Here is a 9,050-nt window from a genome sequence, read left to right as displayed (position 1 = left end):
ACGCGGGTGGGGCTAGAAAGGCAAGTAAGGACCTGAGGCGTGGTTACGCGGGTCGAGAGAAATGTCCTGAGGCGTGGTTACGCGGGACTGAGCCCGGCTTGATCTGAGGGCTGGCCTGAGGCGTGTTGACGCGGGCCGTGTGAAAGGACCTGGGAGGTCGTGAGAAAGTTGCTCGGCCACGCATGCGAATTGAGTGTGATTGAATTGACTGGTTGAATTAGTTGGAGTGATTGAGTGAAAGTGTGGTTGGTGTTTGAGCGATTTGTGATGTGCTATTTAATTAATATTATTGCCTTATCACGTGACGACTAACGTGTAGAGTTGGCATGGACTTGATGACGAGGTAAGTACAATTATGTGAATTTTATATGTTATGGGGTAGATTGCATGTATGACTTGTCTGGGTACGCATTGGCCTACGTGGGGTTTAGGGGGTTGCTTATTGAGACTCGTTCTCACGGTTATTATATAACCATTTCAGATCCGCGACCGTAATCGATTTGGAGACGCCGCCAGAGCACCACAGGGATTGAAGAATAGATCATTTACCCTGTCTTTTGAGTACCTTTTGTAGAGGAGATAAGTTTGTCAACCACCGCCCCCTTTTGAAAACTGTGGTTCTAAATTGGTAGCCCGAGTTATCGTTTTGTATAGTGGCTATTTTATGATGGTATGCAATTATTGTTTCGCACTATCCCTTTGTCGTTGTTTATTGTCTGGGTTAATTAGTTTCGCTTCCGCTTGCTTTTATTGTTGAGTGTTTCGTTTGGGTCGGCGACGCGTCCTGGGACGTCGCGTTCAATGATCGACCATCGAGGGATGACCGCGCGCTCGTAGGGTGCGGGGCGTGACATCAATCCTTGCATATGCAAGAAAATCCAAGTTGTTGGCACTTTGATTCTCTGCCTACATCTTTCAAATTTGTTTCTCTGGTTTCAGAGGAGGATATGATTGGACTAGTTGACTCTGACTTTCTTCTCTGCGAGGTAAACTCATATGAGTTTGCAAGAAGTTTCTCGGTGATGGAAGTCATCAATACGAAACAACATTGCACATCAACTTCTTGTAGGCTCAAGTTGGGACTTTTAAAATCGGGTATACACTTTCCACAACTCACACCTACCTAGCCATTTCAGCTGCTTCTGGGCAATGTTTCAACCGAAGGAATCTCCTTTTCGTCCTAATTTTACTCGATTATCTCCGGAAGGCAATGACAAGAGCAATGACATTATTAGCCTTAACCTCAAACAATCAAGAGTTGCATAGTTCGATTCTTCACATCTACACGTCTCTCAAGCTCCCACCAACTATCAGAGAGTTGGGGAATGAGTAAACTGCTGCTAAATGTCTTAAAAAAAACGCCCGGACAGGGTATTGTGCTTCCTATTAGATTGATTTATTTTTTCAATGAATTTGAAGATTAACATATCTCAAATTTGTTTCAACCTGATTAATTTTCTAGCAATTCTTTGGCGGAAATCATCCCTTTGGCTCATTGCAACCAGTTTTAAAATAGCAAGGACGTTACCGGTCTGAGATTTTTGTGAGATGATAATTAGTTTTTGATATATGGGTACCAATTTAGAATTTTTAGTAGTATTAATTCCCAAAATTAATCAATCCAATACTCTTTTCACGCGGCATCCATCTAAATAGAGGTTCAGGTGCACTGATGCACATTCGCCCAATAAAGCTCCTTGATGATTCGTCTGGACTTTGAGTTGAGTAGAAAGTTAGCAAATTTGTAGGTCGCAAAATAGAAAACCATTTAATTTTTTTTCCCAATTCCTTCGTTCATAAACAAGAAGGAGGTTTCCTTTTCTGAACGGAGCAAGAAATTGGTGGTCCTTTTGTCACTCTAGAGACAAATCCATCTTTCGTGAGTCAACAACGTCAATTACAAGATGAGTTGACTTTTTTTTATTCTCTCTTGATAAGTTTTGTACGTGGCAGACTTTGCAGTTTCCTCACAAGACGCACCTATTTCTATGGAGTTAAGTTTCAAAGAAACTGTCCATCATCTGCTTCTCCTTCAATCACTCTACGTGGAATTCTTCTTGTGAAGGACTCATTCATATCCATCTTCTTCCTGGTATTTCTTTTGTTATTTGTCCTTCATACTGGCAGAAAACTCCTGTCGTGGCCCTTTATGTATGAAACTTTTGTGTCTAGACCATATCGAGTCAACTATATTTGTAGGATTATTGATTCATATGCTTGTAATGCGATACAATTTGTTGTGAATTAATGCAAAATCTAATAGATCTTGTAATTCCATATATAAAATAAGATGCTTAAAGAGAGAAACTAAAAGTAAGAGAGCCCGCTGTTATCAAGTATGCAGCTCGTTTTAATCGGCTAAGAAAATTTTCAAAGAACATTTTTGGGGAAGAAAAAGACAAAGCTGATCACTTTGGGCAAGGGCGCCAACCAGAGAATGGCTCAAGGCTTTCTTCTCACTTGCTGACTACCTGCAAAAATATTCTGGAGAGAGCACTCAAAGTTGACCAGGACCTTGAGTGCAGTGCCCGGAGAAGACAACAGTAGAAGAAAGGGGATGAAATAATCCAACTCTTTCACGTAACGGCAACCCTCTTGAAGCAATAGCCAGCTCTAATACCCCCGATCTCGAAAGGAAGTTTTTGGATTCTAACTTTTTGAAGGAAAGAGATACTCTTACTTTACGGAATAAGACAATGGATGAAATAAATCCATACATAATGGATCTCCTTCCACGTGAAGACGTGGCTCAAAGTAGCAATACTTATTATGTGACTATGAAACATTAATCCGACTTTGGGTTCATGCAACAACACTAGGACATTGTCACTGTTATAATTGGGCCATGGGCCAAAACTCAGCCCACCTAATGAGCTCTCAACTTCTGCAGGAGCTGTGAAGAAAGAAGAAGAGTAGGTAAAAAAAAAGACAACCGAGAGATAAGAAGAAAAGAGAGGAGACAGAAACCTCCTTCAGAAAACAAAAAATAAAGAAAGAAGAGAAAGGGCCATTCTCGCGTACATGTTTGGACATCCTGATAAATCGGATTAACTCCATTTTGGAGTGCTCGGTAAGAATTCAATCCCTTTGCTCATCTAGTCGGAGGAATTTTCGGAATTAGGTCATAAATACTTATCCATATGAATTCTAAGTGTCAGGATCCAATTTAGGGGCTGTTAAGTATGAAATTAAGTGGAAAGGATAGTTTAGGGTGTTGTAGAGCCATGAGATTTTACATAAATCGATGTTGAGATACGATTTGGTCAGAATAAATGTTTAAAGTTTTGCACGCATAGCTGCCTAGTTCTGAATTTCTATTTTTTGCGATGGTTTTCACTCGTCTTCAACCGTCTTTTGAGTCGGTGAAGTTTAAGATATTTTAGTACTTCAAAAATGATTTTTTTTTTCCGGTAAACCCACTTGAATTCAAGTTCAGTCGAGAGAGATTTTTCTTCGCGGTATGGGTTATTCGTTGTGATTGACCTTTCTTGATGTCTTTTGTCGACCTATAGTGAACATTTTGACTCCAAAATAGCGTGCCCTAGTCGAGCCTTAGTTAAGTTGATTATTTACTTGAGTTTTTATAGTTGAATCTCAGGTATGAGTTAAGATAGTTGGATATATCACTGAATTGGTGGTTTGAGATTTAGTTTGTTAGTTTGGGAAAGTATATATTCTTATGATGATTTTAAAACTCTGATCCTGTAACCAAATTACTGTTTATCACATATACAGATGGAGATATATATTTGATAACAGTTAATGTTAGTTATATCTGAGGCCGCATCCTTCATATAGGAGGATGACCGTTTCATTTCCCCTATTCTTGTAGAAGTTGGGGTGTGAGTTAGAAGGGCAGTTTAAGCCTAGATCATCACAAGTTCTAATTTAGTATTCAAAGTGCTTATTCCTTGCATAGTTACGCCGCCCATTAAGTCTCATTGGCCACTTATACTTAAAGGAAAGCAGTCCCAATTCTCATTTGCCAAACTTCAAGCTATTTTGGCTTGTTTCTCCCCAAGCCAGTTTCTAGCCGTGGACAACTTTATGTTGCAATTTCCACAGCAACAACGAGAGATGGAGATGAGATTCTTTTGTTAATGAAGATGAGGGAGATGATGCACATACCAAAAATAGTGTGTACAAAGAAATTTTTAACAAACTTCCCTTAAATGATAGCTATTTTAAATACGTTTTTTTATAAAACTATTCTTTTAGTACCTTACTATGGTAATATTTTTAGCTCTGAATATTTTATACTCTATTTAAAGAAACAATGAATTGAATCCGCGTGGATCCCATGCACAGCATGGGCTATTGAGCCAATACATGTATAAATTAGTGACGCGAACTTTCGATGTTCCTTCACAAAATATTTTTTATAGGATGTACAAGAACATTATTAGTTATTAAGTCACGAGATTTGACAAAATCAATTATGACAATTGCATTTTTTTTTTAAATTATGACAATTGTAATATGCCAAGAATAGTTGTGCAGGGAGTTTACAAGGCAGATGAACTCATATCCAGTACTTTTGTCTCTTCCAATATTTGGTCAAACTCTAACCCCAGGAAGATCTACTGGAAATAAATCATGATTTTTATTTATTCGTACTATCCACTGTTATATGTTTCATGTGTGTACTATATCATTATAAAAATTTCTAGTTATTGTTAATGCTTTTGTTTCTTGTTTTCAGGATTATTTATTAAAAATGGAACATAGAGAAAAGAATAATGATCTAAAATTAATACCAGTATTTCCACCGATATAGAAAATTTTCCATTGGAATTGCAATACGATAAACCGACAAATATTGCACTAGTTCCAAATACAAGCAATTAGAAGTACGGATCTTCAAGGATACACAAAAGTTAACAGCTTTTCCATGTAATGTACAGCCAATTTAGTAAAGAAAAAAGACTAGTGCTCTTCACATTTGGATTTTTCAATGCGTAGGAATGTAAGAATACAAGGATAATTATGCAAAACAATGAAACCTCTCTCGCCCTCTTTTTCCACGAAGCTGCTCACAGGAAGGCTCTGGAGTGGGATGGCCACACGCTTTGACATCAGCCTTACAATCCAATGACTTCTCCTACCATTTCATTCATTCACACCGACCAAAAGCAGTCATGGATGAGACAGGCACCATCTAAAACCAATCACGACCAATCGAGAAAAACCATCAAGGTTATACGATCCATTTGTGCTTGAGAAGAATCTACCTTGTTTCCCGTTTAAAGATGGTGTTCAATCTCGGAACCTTCAGTTTTACCAAGTCCGATGAAGACGATCCCACACCTCCTAAAAGCTTCTCTCTAAAGGAGCTCCGAGTCGTAACAGACAACTTTAGCAGCGACAACTTCTTGGGGGAAGGTGGATTCTGCAAAGCTTACTGGGGGCACTTGGCTGATGGTTCGCTGTAAAGAGAGTGTGCCGCATCGATCAATGGAGGGAAGAGTTCGAAGCAGAAATACAAGTGGGAAGCACAGTTTCGACACACCCAAACGTGCTATGCCTGAGGGGCTTTTGTACGACCAAGAAAGAGCTCTTACTGGTGTATCCCTTGATGATCAACAATAGCCTATCTTACAATCTTAGAGGGAGACCTGATCGGTTTGCCCAACCTCTCGATTGGACTACTCGCAAGCGAATAGCCTTGGGAGCAGCAAGGGGGCTTGCGCATCTTCACAATCAAGGTGACATCAAGATCATGCATCGCAACATCTGCGTGTCAAATATACTGCTGAATGCGCATTTTGTGGCCGTGATAGGAGGATTTCCGATTGCCATGATCATGGACGAGAGAAATGTAGAGGAAGTGACTATTGAGTGGCCCACGTGCATTACAAGGCAGGGCACGGAAGTCACATTTCATCCTGTCACACCCCGAAACCTACCGGGATGGGAGATGACACGGCCGTCCTTCCACCCGAAAGACGCAGCCTCAAACCGCCCAAAATTCCCCACGACATCACTCTCGCTCTATTGGCTACCAACCAAAAAACCTGAAAAGATTAGGGAAAGAGAGGGGTGAGCAACCACAGCTCAGTAAGCAGTACGTATCTCTTCTAAGCAGATCGAGCAACCACTATGCATAAATACATAAAACCATATCAGAAACTCATAATCCAAGTCTTTAATATACATATCAGTTGTTTCATTTCAACAAGACTTTATACAATTAAGAAATACTCGTTTAAATCACCATATCAAATCAACTATCAATGGTCAAGTTCATTGATCAATCTCTATTAAAAACCATGTCAATGGTCCATTCTATTGACCAATCTCAAATCACACATCAATGGTCTATTCCATTGATAAATCTTATATCACATCACACGTCGATGGTTCATTCCATCGACCAATCTATTGCTCAATATCTAACCATAGTCACGACACAAAGCCTTGTGACAAGGCTACCAAGATTCCCTCCTTAGCAAGGTCTCCACCTACAAAGCCGGTGACTCGGCCTAGAAAGATATCCTAAACCGGTATGCATACCCCTAAGCCCTTCAATGGGCTCACAGCGATATTGAGCACAAAACACACATCCTCCAATAATCCACAATACTAAATCCATAATAAATCTCATAATCCACAATCAATAGCACCAATTGATTTCAGAAAACAAAACACAATCTTTCTTCATCAAACTGAACACATTTAACAAATCAAGTATATGAAATTTCACAACTCAACTCAACCACCAGAAATCCTTTTTGTAAAGTATTTCTCAAATAATTTGAGAACTTGTTTCTCAAACCATAATACACTTCATGTACCCATTTTAAATCAATATATATACCTCGTTTCGCAACACTATTCCCAAAACCTATCTAAAACCATTTACAAATACCAAAATTTAGTAAATGCCCGATCAATACTTTTATGTAATAAATATGTTCTTTCATAACTCATTATATATCGAGTCTCTTCCACTTTCAAAACATGAGTTTAGAAATTCATAGAAGAGATAGCACCATTCACCTGGAATTCCCAAAAATCACACAACGACGCTCACTTGGACCGACGATCTCGTAATCCTATCAATTAAACGAGAATCGACGTCAACACTAAGTAAAATACTACGATAACTACGAAACGGCTATAGTAAGTTTAAACGCTAACGAAAAGACTCCTACGCGCTAACAAAACTCACAACCGAAGCGGTATTCAAAATTATCCGCAATGCGAAACTTGAACGCGAAACTTGATTGTGCCATAACTTTCTCCATCGAACTCCGATCCTAGCAAACTTATAGTCAAAAGAAAGCCCGTTCAGAGTATTACAAAAACCACAGCTTGGCCATCCCAAAATCGAGCCGAAAACCAACGAAATATGGCCTGAAGGTTGCCGGACGTGTACTGTTCACCTCACGCGGAAACCTTCAAAAATTCGTTTCGGATAAACGGTAAATCCAAATCAAGATCCGTAAAATCCCACGGCTCCACAACACCTTAAACTACCAATTCTATATATATTCATAGCTCAACGACTCAAAAATCGGACTTCGCTGCTCAAATAACACATAATTCCGAAATATGAGCTCTAGCCCGGAAAACTTTTCCGATTGGACGAACGAGATGCGCGAGCACTTACCGGAGGTTGCGAATCGAAGTTGAATCAGCTTGATGAGACGTCTGTGGCGACTATGTGCGAAACCCCTCTTCTTTCTCTTTCCCTTTCCCTTTCTTCCTCTTCTTTCCTCTTTCTTTCCTTTCCTTCTTTTCCTCTCTCCCGCAAGCTCTCGGTCCACTTTTATAAACTGAAGTCCACTGTAGCTTCTTTATTGACTTTCAACCCTTTTGCTTTGCTTTCTTTTTCTTTTTCTTTTTTTAAATCCAAATATTACACATCCTACCATCACTATGAAGATGTTTATGTCGACAGCTCCATCTGTGGCCGACTTGGGTTTATTGCCCCCGAGTACTACTTTACAGAAAAGTGCACACTGAAGAATGATGTATTTGCTGAGGGGAAAATGCTTCTCGAGCTCATTTCGGGACAGTTGATTTACCCCGAAGAGGGAAAGTATAACTGCTTGGATGAATGGACTACAAAACATATGAATGAAGACCAGTTGGGAAGGGTGATCGATCCCAATTTGCAGGGGAATTACGTGGAAGAAGAAGCAGAGCGACTAGTCGGATTGGCATTGTTGTGCGCGTATGAGGATCCATCTGCTCGACCAGAGATGTCTGAAGTGGTTCGAATGCTCGAATGCCAGTTTCTCCGGCGGGACCCTAGGACAAGGAGTAGTTGGAGTCAAAGTGATTGTGACTCAACTCTGTACTACTCCTTCCCTCCTCCTTCTCCTCTGGGGATTGCTCCATGACTGGCATGTCAATGCCACACCATCACCATTGCCTTTATCTTCAATAACAAGTTTAGCTTCTATGTTTCTCTTCCTAAGCTCTATATGTTCCTCTTCACTTTCATTTGCATGATCTTTCTGTAATACTTTCCTCCGATTTTTTTGAGACACATAGTAAGAAAGTTCTATTGTTCGAACGAAAAATTAAAGGCCACCACAAAAGTCGTCCTTAGAAGACATTGATAAGATCAGTCGCACATGCGTCTTCGTGCACATCAATCCTTGTACATGCAAGAATATCCAAGTTGTTGGCACTTTGATTCTCGGCCTGCATCTTTCAAATTTGTTTCTCTGCTTTCACAGGAGCATATGGTTGGACTAGTTGGCTTTGACTTTCTTCTCTGCGAGGTAAACTCATATGAAGCTTTCAAGAAGTTTCTCGGTGATGGGAGTCATCAATTACAAAACAACATTGCACACCAGCTTCTTGTAGGCTCAAGTTGGGACTTGTGAAAATCGGGCATACACTTTCCACAATCCACACAAGAGAAGAACACTAAAAGTGTCAAAAATTGTATACGGCGCTCACTTTAGTGCCAAAAGTTTTTTTTTTTATCACTTTAGTACCAAAAAGGAGAAAAAACAATAACTTAAGTGCCAATTCTAGCTAAATTGATTGTGTGGCATTTATAATTAAAATTTTTAATATGACTTGGCATATTT

The 9,050-nt window shown here is 39.7% G+C and overlaps 1 pseudogene; it reads left to right on the top strand.

Moving 5' to 3' along the window:
- The first annotated feature begins 5,249 nt into the window (after window positions 1-5,249).
- LOC115664873 (BRASSINOSTEROID INSENSITIVE 1-associated receptor kinase 1-like) lies at window positions 5,250-8,692 on the top strand (annotated as a pseudogene).
- The last annotated feature ends 358 nt before the right edge of the window (window positions 8,693-9,050 follow it).

The sequence above is a fragment of the Syzygium oleosum genome, unplaced genomic scaffold (genome assembly GCF_021117445.2).
Source record: "Syzygium oleosum isolate NSW1041296 unplaced genomic scaffold, Sole_v2.1 Sole_v2.10, whole genome shotgun sequence".
NCBI classification, from domain to species: Eukaryota; Viridiplantae; Streptophyta; class Magnoliopsida; order Myrtales; family Myrtaceae; genus Syzygium; species Syzygium oleosum.
This window is presented reverse-complemented; position numbering and strand designations above follow the sequence as displayed.